Raw genomic sequence first — 12,910 nt, 5'->3', positions numbered from 1 at the left:
ATTTTGAGAAAGGAAAATGTATATTTTAAATATGATGTTATAAAGTAGAAAATATGCATTTAAATTATATTTAAATTCATTAATATTATGATATATGAAATATATAAACTTAAATTATAATAAAAATATGACATAATGTCAAATTTAGCCTTCAATGTTGATACTTTTTGTTAATTTGGCTCTTATTTGGTCATCACCTTGGGTATGTAGCAGTTTTAAAACTCGAAGTCAACATCTACCCTATAAAATGTGAAGAATTAGTTATTGGGCTTGCTCTAGTAGATACATTGAGAAATAAAAAAAGAATTATAATAAAAATATGACATAATGTCAAATTTAGCCCTCAAGTTGATGCATTATATCAATTTGGTTCTTATTCTTTATTTGAGCTAAATTTTCCAATCAACTTTTTAAAAAGAGTCAATTTTACCATCAACCTTTCAAAAAGAGTTGAATTATTTTTTTAATAGAAATACTAATTGAAATATTAAATTTTTAAATATGACAACCAATATAGCAATCTATATATACTTCATGCTTCTTCTTTTTTTAAATATGAATTTTTTTTTTATTTTTGAATATATTTATAATTTGTAAATTATTTGTTAGCATGATATATAAAATATTATTATGGTATTCTTATTTTCACGTGTTATTGTCGTTATCGTGATTCCAAGTTATTATTATGGTATTAACAAAAATTCAACTTAGGTTATAATGCCAACATAATAAAATAATTTGTGGTAACTCATTGTTTTTTTTTATATAACCACAACAGCCCTTATCCATTTTACAATTTGAGTATAGTCATATTCGGGTCGGAGTGGTATTCAAGTAAAGTCCTCCCAACAATATCAACTTTAAGAAGTTCAATTCTACTTTTAGTTGGTATGGTAACTCATTGTTAATACTTTGATATATAAAATATAAATTTTAAATAATTTTAAATAATTAATATAAATTATTTGTAAAATTTAATCTGAATATATAGATCATATTAATAGAATAGAGAGATAAATTTATAATTTTCCACCTAAACTAACTTTTGAAAAGTTAAAAAGCTAAAACATTTACTTTTTTTACTTGGCTTGAAAGTGAGTTTGAAAATTTATATTTTCATGGTTACTTTTAACTTGAAAATACTTTTGAAACTTAAGAATAAACAAAGCTTCTGCCAAGTATTAACTGCACCGGCCTCTTAGGTAAGGGTGAACATTCAACCGAATTGGAATCGAATTAAGCGAAATAGTTGTAAGTTGACGAGTCTCATTTTATCATCCTAATTCAAATTGAAATTCTTTCAAATCGAGTGAAATGAAATTCGAATAAAATAGAATGAAATTGTTCAAGTTAAATTAAAAAAAATTAAACATGACAAATTAAAATCTTGTTATACTATAACCAATTCCATGTTAAAGCACATAAATTTGAAATCATATATATTTGAAAACTTATTCAAAGAAAAATAAGAGAAAAAATAAGATACTTTAATATGATAAACTTGAATCGTTAATTTACTTATTTATGTCCCAAAATTATTATTTTATAAATTTTAAAAATTTTAAAACTTTCTTTATATATTTTTTTATAATTTTTAAAAAAAGATAATATTTGGAATTTTTATATAAAATTTGAAAGCGAGCTCATTTTATATAAAATTTTTATATAACATACTTGTTTTACCTCGTTTATTAATATAAGGAATTGTCATTATTATTTCATTTTTTTGTATATATAAATAAACTATTTTATAATAATGTCCTAAGAATAATATTGTGGGCTTGAGTAACAATAATACATTAAGACTAACGTGTAGTTTATTGATGACTAAGTGTTGTCATTGACATGGGATATCAAAATCAATACATGAGTATGCGTGTTAGAGAATAACATATTGGACTGACCCGCTATAAGTATGTTTCTTGGATTATTATGTAATAGTCATGACATTACTCAGTGATTACTATGTATACCATCCTCAGACTTGATATCATCATTATCCCAACATCGTGAGTAGTATATTTTATTACAGTCAAACGTTCACCATAACTGGTTGTTCTATAAAGGCTAATGTTGGATATACCACAATCTATGTAGTGAGATATGGTTGATCAATATAGGATTTGTCCTTCCTACATAATGGGAGCAATATCTTAGGCCACTTGATTGAGTGAGACTAGAAATGCATGGCCATACTCGAATAAGTTTATATGAGATATCATACTTATTTGTTTATCATAGTCTACTCAAGATATCGAGAAATATTAGATGGACTATGCAAGCGTGACTATTCCATAACTTGTGTCCATTCTAGAGATAAAGGACAAAGGATTTAATACATGAAGGGTTAATCACAGAAAGGTTATGTCGAATCATGACTTCTTGTAACTTAGGTAGCAATGATACATTGCTAGATGTCATTCATTGTTTGTAATACTAGAATCGTTCTAGTATTACTACTAACGTTATAATAACTTACATGGTCACGCCCTATGGTTGAAACAAACGGACTCCAAACATAGTTGGTATTGTTTTTTGGCTGTCACATGAATTAAATTGATTATAGAATTAATTTAATTGGGCAATTAAATATCAAACGAATTATATGTACAAGTATGTTGTACATATAATGAGAACATAGTTAAATTAAAATATATGAATTTGATTTGTATAAAATTTAAGTAAACATAATTTACCGAAATTCTTGTTATAATTATTGTAATTATAATTTACGATCGAATATTATTATAATTATTGTAATTGTATTTTTTTGTCAAACATTATTATAATTATGGTAATTATAATCATTATATTCGGTTAATTATTATGTTCATGTTAAGATATCAACTATTCTCGACTTAGGAAATATAGGGTTTTTGAGAAAAACCTTATGTACCTGAAATATAGTGTATGAGGTCTAGCAGTCGTAAATGAGTTTTTCTCTCTGAAAAAGTTTGAGAGAGTTCTTTCCATTCGTTGTCACATCGGGTGGATTATATAGAGGTCGAAACTTTTTGCAGCGGCTTGGAATTGACATAAAATTGCGTAATCAGTTTCACAACAGCTATATTTGATTTTCTAGAGATTAAAAGTAATCATTCATACCCTTCTCACCTTGATTTATAACACCTCTAACCCGTATCCGTCGCCAGAATAGGGTTAGGAAGCATTATCAAAAAATTTTAACTTAAAACATTCAATTATAACCATTTCTATAAAACACATCATATCTCAATCAAACACAAGGATATTGTCCCTTGTACGAGCCCTCAAGGCTATAAAAAAAAGTTTTAGAAACGATTTAGGACTAAATCAAAAACATTTTGAACTTTATGGAAAAAGATAAAAAATTTCACACTGTAGGGGTCACATGGCCGTGTAACTCTCTGACTTGGATCACACGGCCAAGCTACACGCCTGTGTGTCAGGCTATATAACTTTTGTAATAGTCCAAATTTACCCGGGCCCTAAAATAAATAAATAAAAAAAAAAAATTTATTAAATAATAAAGTCCATTTACAGTCTACTTACAAAGCCCAAAAACTCAGTTACATTTATAGCCCAAAATCTATTAACCCTATACCCAGTTACACCCAAGTCCGTACTGTAGCCCAGATACCCAAATGCTGCCCAAAATTCATTAAACCCAAAATACACAGGGCCCAAGTGGCCCAAGTCGTTAACAGAAGACAGAAAGCCTAGGGTTTCTGAAACCCTAGGCGCCGCAAGCACCCCCACACCAAGCCTGAACTCGCGCCGCAATTGGCGCGCCAATACCACCACCGGTACCCCATCGTCGCCTCAATCAGCGCGCCAGTGAATCGTTATCAGCGCCCGATCGTCACTGTTTCCCTCGTCATCACCTGCAAAAGGGGAAAGAAAAACACAGCAAATATGGCAAGGAATCGAACAGAAAAGACACCAAGTTTGTACTTCGAAAACAGAGGTTATAAAAGCCGAAAATTTTCACTGTAATAGGATAGAGGCAAACGATTGATACACATATAGACAGAGAGATACACGCATATATCCACAGAAGAAAGAAATAAGAGCAGTTTATTTTCTAAAAAAGGTGATTTAGCTACATATTTGTTTATAGTTTATATCTCTGTTTAACACATATAAATCATTTTTTTATAAAAAAACTGTTAAGTATTAAAAAGGGGAAAAGTTTACCCGTGATTTGCCCGGAAAAACGAAGGCTTTTAACCTTCCAACCGTCATGTACGGCAGCGCGTGTGCGCGTGCAGCCCAGTGGCCGGAGGCCGGAGCTAGAGGGCTCCTCTCTTCTCATCTTTCAGAGGATTTTAGGTTTTTTTTTTTAGAAAACTGATTGTAAAATGAATTTTGGGCTAAAAATTGACACATATAGCATTACAAAAACGACATTGTTTTGCTTAGTTCAATAAACACTAAAATGGCACTGTTTAAATGAAGGATCCACTCGTTGACCCGTGACCCGGGAAGGATCCGCGCGTTTTTGGTAAAAGGGCTAATTGCCCAATTGATCCTTCCGCATTTTTAATATTTACCATTTCATTTTATTTTTATTAAAATTTGGCCCTAACCTTTTATTTTTGTTTCAATTTAGTCCTAATGGCCATTATAAAGCCTATTTCGGGACGACGTCGTTTTGGGATTACTGTCGAATTACCCAGTGAGTCCCTCGGCTTTTAGCGCGTGTTTCAATTAGGCCCAAAATTTTCTATTTATTTGTAATTAACCCCAAATTCTTTAATAAAATTCAATTTTAATCCTTTTTATATATTTAATTTATTTTAAATACTATATGTATTATTTCTTTTTTAGTTATATATAAAAATAGTATATATTATTTTTATTTATATGTTATTTTATCATATTATTTATATTTCATATTTTATTACATATCATATTTTATTATATTATTCCCTATATTATCTTCCTTTTATTATATATATTATTTCATTATTTATTATTTATTAGTATATAAAAATTAAAATTTGTAAATTATTATAAACTAATACATATATTGTTATTATATATTTAATGTCTAATATTTAAAACTTACTACAAAATTTTGTTCCAATTTAACATATTATTATTTTATAAGTATATTAAGTTATTATATCATGTAGTGTATTTTGTATATATATTAATTATCTCTAAAAAACTCACTTTCATCATTTATACTTTGTTAAATACTTCATCTATTTTTTTTAAAAAAAATTGTATTTATTTTCTTATCTTTATTTTTGATTTATATGTTCATAATTTTATTTATTTATTTTTGTATCTTTTGTATTTACTTAATATTGTTTTAAAATGGTAATGATATCTCACCACCTATTTGTTATTTTTATTTATTGTTTACCATATTTGCATAAAAATTGATTATTTATATTGTTTTAAGTTATATTTCCATAAAATATTGTTATATATTATGTAATTTATATATTGTTAGATTTATTGTTTTCTATGTTATATTTTGCATGAAATATTATTATGTATGTATTATGTAATCTATATTGTTATTTTCATTGTTTTCTATGATTATATCTGCATGAAATGATAATGAATATTATAATTTATGTCGTCATTCATCATTTGCTATATTATATTTGTATGAAGTGTTAAAGTATGTAGTTTATATTGTTTAGTATTGATATCGTAGTATGTTAAATGCATTATTGTTTTTTTTTAAATTTTACTTCATTTAATCTAAAATTTTTTTAAAATGAGGCAATATTTTGATATTTGGGAATTCAGGAAGAAGTGCCCTAACATGCTGGGTTGCAATTTCCCGTTTGTCTAAATGTCTAAAGATATCCTTTTAAATAGGTTTTGTAAAACACAAGATGATTTCAGTTACGAAAGCTTAAGAATATCGTGTCCAATCATGCTGGATGTGATGTTTGTACTCTTTTGGAGCAAAGGAATCTTGATTTTTAACTCATATTATTATGTTTTAAAGAGAGATCTTATTTTCTAAATTATTTCAAACTTTTGACATTAAGACAAAAAAACTATTCATTTTGGTACCGATTTTGGGCGCTGCGAGGGTGCTAATCCTTCCTTGCGCGTAACTGACTCCCGAACCTGTTTTCTCATAATTTCGTAGACTAAAATGTTTTATAAGGTGATCCAATCACACCTAAAAGGTTGGTGGCGACTCCCGTTTTCAAAATACCTCATCCTTTTAAAACGAGGTTTCGATAGCTTGGCGACTCCACTGGGGACTTTATAAGAAAGTTAAGCCAAGAAATTGATTTTTTGCGTCTTAATGTCAAAAGTTTGGAAAATTTTAAAATATCAATCTTTTTACATGTGTTTGTTGCATATGTTTGTTATTTTGATTTCACACACATTGCATTTGCATGACTGTTGTGGTCGTAAGTGGGAGTGAGAAGCTATGCTTTCGTGAGGTTTTCACCTCCGTATGGGCTAGTGGATTGCTTCCGGGATACATTTGTACCTATGTCTTTGTGAGATTTTCATCTCCGTATGGCCATAGGGAAACGTGTTCCCTTGAACCGAACTTGGTCTATATGAACCTATAATGGGTGAGGACCGAGGAATCTGCTGGTTCAGGTACCCTCGTTTTAGAACTGAAACACATATAGTGAACTTTAAGTGCTTACCCTAGGGAGTTTAGTGATAGCCTTTAGTAAGCTACCCTTATAAGTGCTTGTTTATTATACGTTTATATATAATACTGACTTATTTTATTTTGTTATCATTGCATGTCACTCAACATTTAAAGGTATCGATTCACAGTTCAATTTCTAGATTAGAAAGTTTTGTAATGAGGAACGAATATCTTGATAAAGTGGAGGACAATGCTTCTGTCTGTGCATGGTCAGAAAAAACCCAGTTAGAGAAAGGATATAGTGTCACTGAGAGGTATACATCAAAGTTGTGGGACTTCACTCATATCAGCTCAACACAGAATGAGTTTCAAGAGTTGAAGGACATTAATGGGATGACGAGGCTAAGCAGCTGTTCTACGAGAATTATGGAGATCTTCCCTATTTGCTAGACATCAAGGTGGATAAGCATCTGTTTCAAGCTATAGTACAGTTTTGGAACCCTACTTATAGTTGTTTTACATTTGGAGAGGTAGACTTAGTACCTACTTTGGAGGAGTATACGACCTTGCTTCGCTGTCCAAAAATTCAAGGTAACAAAGCTTATGTTAGGGCTGCTAATCCCTCAACTTTCATAAAGAAATTAATGATGATTACAGGGGTGAGTGAACAGTGGGCTGCAGGTTGAGTCCAACAAAAGGGTGATAGTAAATGCATTCCGTGGGCAAGTTTGAGGGATTTAATATTGGCACACCCAGATGTGAAGAAGAGGGTAGATGTTTTGGCCTTAAGTATTTATGGTTTGGTGATTTTCCCTAAAGCTATGGGGCACATAGATAAGGTAGTTACGGATTTATTCGATCGACTTGGTAAACAGAACACACATGTGCCTGCAATCCTAGCTGAGACGTTTAGATCATTGAGTGCATGTCGGAGAGCTGGTGAAGGTAGATTCATTGGATGTGCACAGTTTTTGTTAGTATGGTTCCATAGTCACTTTTGGAAGGTTGATAAGGTTCCTTGCCGAGTGTTCTTTGAGGATTATTCTCTCTTAAAGGAAGCTGCAGCTACGACAAGGAGGGACGACATTACAGAGGAAAGATGGACGGAAATACTTCAGAATCTCCGAGAAGAAGATGTAATGTGGAAAGCTCCTTGGATGACTCTTAATGAAGTCCTTTATCGTTGTAGAAGTTTTGATTGGGCACCTCTTCCTGGAATTTGGGGAGTCGTTAGTTATGCACCATTACTCGTCCTAAGGCAATACAAAGCGGGGCAGTTTATACCGGCAACACAAGGGTTAGCTCAGAGTGATTTTTCATATAAGGGGGATCATTATAAGAGGAAGATGCGAGAGATTTCTGAGGCTTGGAAGAAAATTTGCTATATGAAGATTCTAACTGAAGGATCGACGATGACCCTTGGGTACAAATAGTGGTTTAACAAGAGGATCAATGATAACATCCCTAAGTCGAGTTTGGGGGCTGCCCTATCAATGAAGGAGAGTTTATGAGTAATTCCATCAGAGTTAGAAGCCATAAAGCAAGAGTTTGAAAGAAAGAATTTGGAGCTCAGGAAAAAGATAGAGAGGCTTGAGGAGAAGAAGATGTACCTAAGCTTTAGACGTCGACGTCCATAGAATTGAGGTCGAAAAAGAGAGGAAAGAAAAGAGGAAGATTGAGAAAGATTGAGATGACTTGAAGACACAATATAAGAGGATACAGTTATCAATGAAGAGAGTTGGATTGGGGAAGTCTTCAGAGCAGTGGCAACAAGAGGTTCAAGAAGAAAGAGCCAAAGCCGAGTATTGGGAGAAGAAGTTCCAAAAGATACAGATGCGTAATCAAGCCCTAGAGAAGGAGAATCAAGATTAAAAACTAAGGTGACTGAGCTTGGAAGATCTCTTCATCATCATCGAAGTCGTAACTCTGCGGTCGAGTTAAAGGCAAGCCTGGATAAGATCGAGAAAATGAAGCACAATATTGGAGGGTTGGAAGCAGCATTATAGAACTGTGAGCTACAGATTGAGCAGCTCAAGGCAAGAGAAGAACATTGGAAGTGAGAGCTTCACCATTTTTAGGATCAAGTCAGAGATAGGGACTACCTCATAGGAGAAGCTATAGTACAGATTCGAGAGGTTGCTGATTATTTACAAGACCTGGCAGCGCAAGCTAATGTATTAAGTACAAAGTATGAGTTAGTGTCAGATAGAGGTCTAGAGTTAGCTTTGTTATTGGATAGGGTTAAAACTCTGGGCCTGAGAGCGAAGGCGTATTTGTAATCCGTTTTGTGTAAAGATTTTTGTTTCTTAAATAACGTTTTCTAAAAGAAATTAAATCAGAACCGATATCTTTTCGCATTCATCCATTTGCATCTCATCGCTTTATATGCATTCAAATTTATAGAAAGACCCTAATTAGTTAAATTATTAGGGAGAAAGAGAGAGTAAGAAAAGAAAAATCTGGAAGTAACACATCCTTACGGTACACGCACTAAGACAAAGAATATGGATCAAAGACTTAAGCAGATCCAGAAAGAAATGCAAGAACAATTGCAGGAACAATTGGCAAAAATCCAGCAAGAAATGAAGGATCAAATGTTGGAGGCCCAAAAGAATATGATGGCTGAAATGACTCAGTTGCTGAAAGGGGCAACGGATAAAGGAAAGGCCCCTATGACTATCACTAAAGAGGATAACGAGGATCATCCTCCGGGTTTTACTCCACCTCATGTGAAAACTCAACCTGAGGCATATCCCTGAAGACCGTCTATCACAATAAGGTCCCAATATGGGTAAGTCGATGCAGGAATACCCATGAATTTTCAAACTAGCTCAGGATTTAACCCAGGAGATAATCCTACCAATCCAGTCATCCCTGATTTAGATGTAACTGAGAAGGAAGAGATGAGACTCGAATCATCAAGGCAATTAGAGGAACGTTGTAGATGGTTAGAGGAAAAATTTAAGACATTAGAAAACGCTGATAATCATCAAGGAATTGATGCTAAGGACTTGAGCTTGGTCCCAGATTTGGTGCTCCTTCATAAATTTAAGATGCTGGAATTTGAGAAGTACAATGGAACTACTTGCCCTGAGATCCATATCACCATGTTCTGTAGACGGATGACTGGCTATGTAAACAATGATCAATTATTGATCCATTGTTTTCAAGACAGTTTGGTTGGGGCAGCGGCTAGGTGGTACAATCAATTGAGTCGCACAAAGATCGGTTCCTAGAGAGACTTAGCACAAGCTTTTATGCGACAATATAATCATGTGATCGACATGACTCCTGATAGAATCACCTTGTAGAACATGGAAAAGAAGCCTAATGAGAGCTTTAGGCAATATGCACAGAGATGGAGGGAGGTTGCCATGCAAGTTCAACCACCACTTTTGGAGAAAAAGACTACCATGCTATTCATTAACACCTTGAAGGCCCCATTCATTACATGATCGGAAGTACCACCAAAAGCTTTACTGATATAGTTATGGCAGGAGAAATGATTGAGAAAGCCATAAAGGGTGGCAAAATAGAGGGGGAAACGACTAAAAGATCAGCCCCAAGAAGGAAAGATAATAAGGTGAATAATACGAATAGTTATAATTCGAAGGCAATTACGGTTAGTCAGCCCAGAGCAACTACAGTTGGGCAACAGGATTCCCAAAAACAAGGATCTGGTTCGAGACAAAATACTGAAAATATCTCATTTACGCCTATCTCGGTGACGTATCGGGAGCTTTATCAAAGTTTATTTAATGCACATGCAATAGCCCCTTTCCATTTAAAACCATTACAACCCCCATATCTTAAATGGTATGATGCAAACGCCAAATGTGAATACCATGCAGGGATATCAAGGCATTCAATCAAAAATTACACTGGTTTTAAAAAGGCAGTAGAAAGACTAATCAAGATGGGGGTCGTAAAATTTGACGACACCCCTAGTACAGAGAACCCGTTGCCAAACCATGGTGATCAAGGGGTAAACGCAATTGGGGACATTGGTATGAGAAGGATTAAAGAGGGCGTGGCCGAGGTGAGAACGCCGATGAAAATGATTTGGGAAGAAATGGTGAAAAGAGATATGATAGTCTCTAAAGAAAGGAATAGAGGAGTGAGGGACTACTGCGAGTTCCATGCTGAAGAGGGACACGAGATTTAGGAATGTGACGAGTTTAAGGCCTTGGTACAAAGCCTTATGGATAATAAGAAGCTGGAATTTTATAAAGCTGGCTCAGATGAGGGACGTTTATGCACATTAGAAGGTGGATCGAAGAATCAAAACCGATCAAGGATTATTATTTCTTTACCAAGAAATAATGAAGTTGAAATACCAATGGTACAGAAAGTCATTATTCATAAACCTGTTTCCTTTTCTTATAAGGATAACAAGAGGGTACCTTGAAATTATAACTGCAATGTGACAATGCCGGAAAAGGAGGATATAGCTGGTGCTTCTAAGGAGATTCAAGGTAAGGGTTCTTACACACGTAGTGGGAAGCGTTATGATGCAGAATGCGTCAGAATTGAGCCCGCAAAAGCAAAAGCCTTTGACAAAGGAAAAGGGGCTGAGATACTGGTTAATGAGCCAGTAAAGGAAGAAGAAGCCAAAGAGTTTCTAAAATTCTTAAAACATAGTGAGTACAGCATGGTTGAACAATTGCGCAAACAACCAGCTCACGCATCACTCCTAAGTTCAGAGGTACATAGGGAAGCATTGATGAAGGTGTTCAATGAGACTTACGTTACTAATGATATATCCGTCAATAAATTGGATCGATTGGTTAGTAACATAACTGCTAACAATTTTATCTATTTCAATGATGATGAAATCCCACCTGGCGGCATGGGATCGGCTAAAGCTTTACACATTACTACTCGCTGTAAGGGGTATACGTTACCGAGTGTGCTTATTGATAATGGATCAGCCTTAAAGGTCTTGCTATTATCCAAATTGAACAGATTGCCCATAGACAGTTCTCACATGAAAACATACCATAATGTAGTGAGAGCATTTGATGGTACAAAGAGAAAGGTCAGGGAAAGAATTGATATTCCTTTGATGATTGGGCCAAACACTTATGAGGTGGACTTTTTAGTGATGGACATCAAGCCCTCTTACAATTGCCTGTTGGGGAGGCCTTGGATACACTCGGTAGGAGCGGTGCCTTCATCTTTGCACCAAAAATTAAAGTTAGTAGCTGATGGACGGTTGGTCACTATAAATGCGGAAGAGGACATTATAGTGACAGTTACAGTGACGCACCCTATGTAGAAGCAAACAAGGAGGCCATTGAATTCTCTTTTCATTCATGCAACATTTATTTCAGAGGGGAATGAGGTGCCAATACCTAGGATATCCAGAACTAGAAGAATGGGTTTATAGATGACAATTGGGAAAGGAGCCTTGCCAGGAAAAGGATTGGGAAGATATCTTCAAGGAAGGATTCAGATTCTAGAATTAAAGGAGAAGAGAGACTGTTTTAGCTTGGGTTTTAGGCCAGATTACAAGCAGAGGAGGAAGGAAATAGAGAAGCGTCAAGAAAGAAGAAGGGCGGGTTTAAGTAGAAGAGAAGTAGAATGGGAATTGATGACGTTCCCTCATATATCCCAAACTTTTATATCAGGAGGGATAATTTACCCTGAGAGAGGGTTGCTCGAAAAAGGAAGTTATCACATCAATGCTGTACATAGTGAAGAAACTAAACGAAGAAACCTTGAGGGCATTCGCCCTTACGAACCAGGAAGCTCTTTAAACAATTGGATTGCAGAAGAACTTCATGTAGTTTTTAAAGACTTTTCAGAGTAATTTTCAGAACATTCTTGTTGCTCTAGAGCCTAGGAGTAATAATGTTTCATTTGAAAAATAGGCTCATGTTCGAATATTTGTATTTCAATAAAACATGACTTTTGTTATCAATCTAAGTGAATATTCTTTTATACCGATCAATATTCTTTTGACCTTTTTAAATTCTTTCAAAATTTTCATTTCATACATAACACATAAATAAAAATTCTTAAAATTCATTCATTCTTTGTACGTTCTTTAGTACCCCGCATGTCCCTAGATATCAATGACATGAGCACTGATACTACAAATCCTGAGCAAGAAATCTGTGTAGAAAAACCTCAGGATTTTGAAGATGACGAGAATTGTGATGTGTCTCCAAATCTGTTGAGAATGGTGAAACAAGAGGAGAAACAAATCCTACCCCGTGAGAAAGAGGCAATAGAGAATGTAGTCTTGGAGGAAGGAAAAGAGGTGAAAATAAGGACACATATTGCAAAAGAAACGAGACAAAGTCTTGTTGAGCTATTACGTGAATTCAAAGATATCTT

The sequence above is a fragment of the Gossypium hirsutum genome, chromosome A11 (genome assembly GCF_007990345.1).
Source record: "Gossypium hirsutum isolate 1008001.06 chromosome A11, Gossypium_hirsutum_v2.1, whole genome shotgun sequence".
In the NCBI taxonomy this organism is placed as follows: domain Eukaryota; kingdom Viridiplantae; phylum Streptophyta; class Magnoliopsida; order Malvales; family Malvaceae; genus Gossypium; species Gossypium hirsutum.
This window is presented reverse-complemented; position numbering follows the sequence as displayed.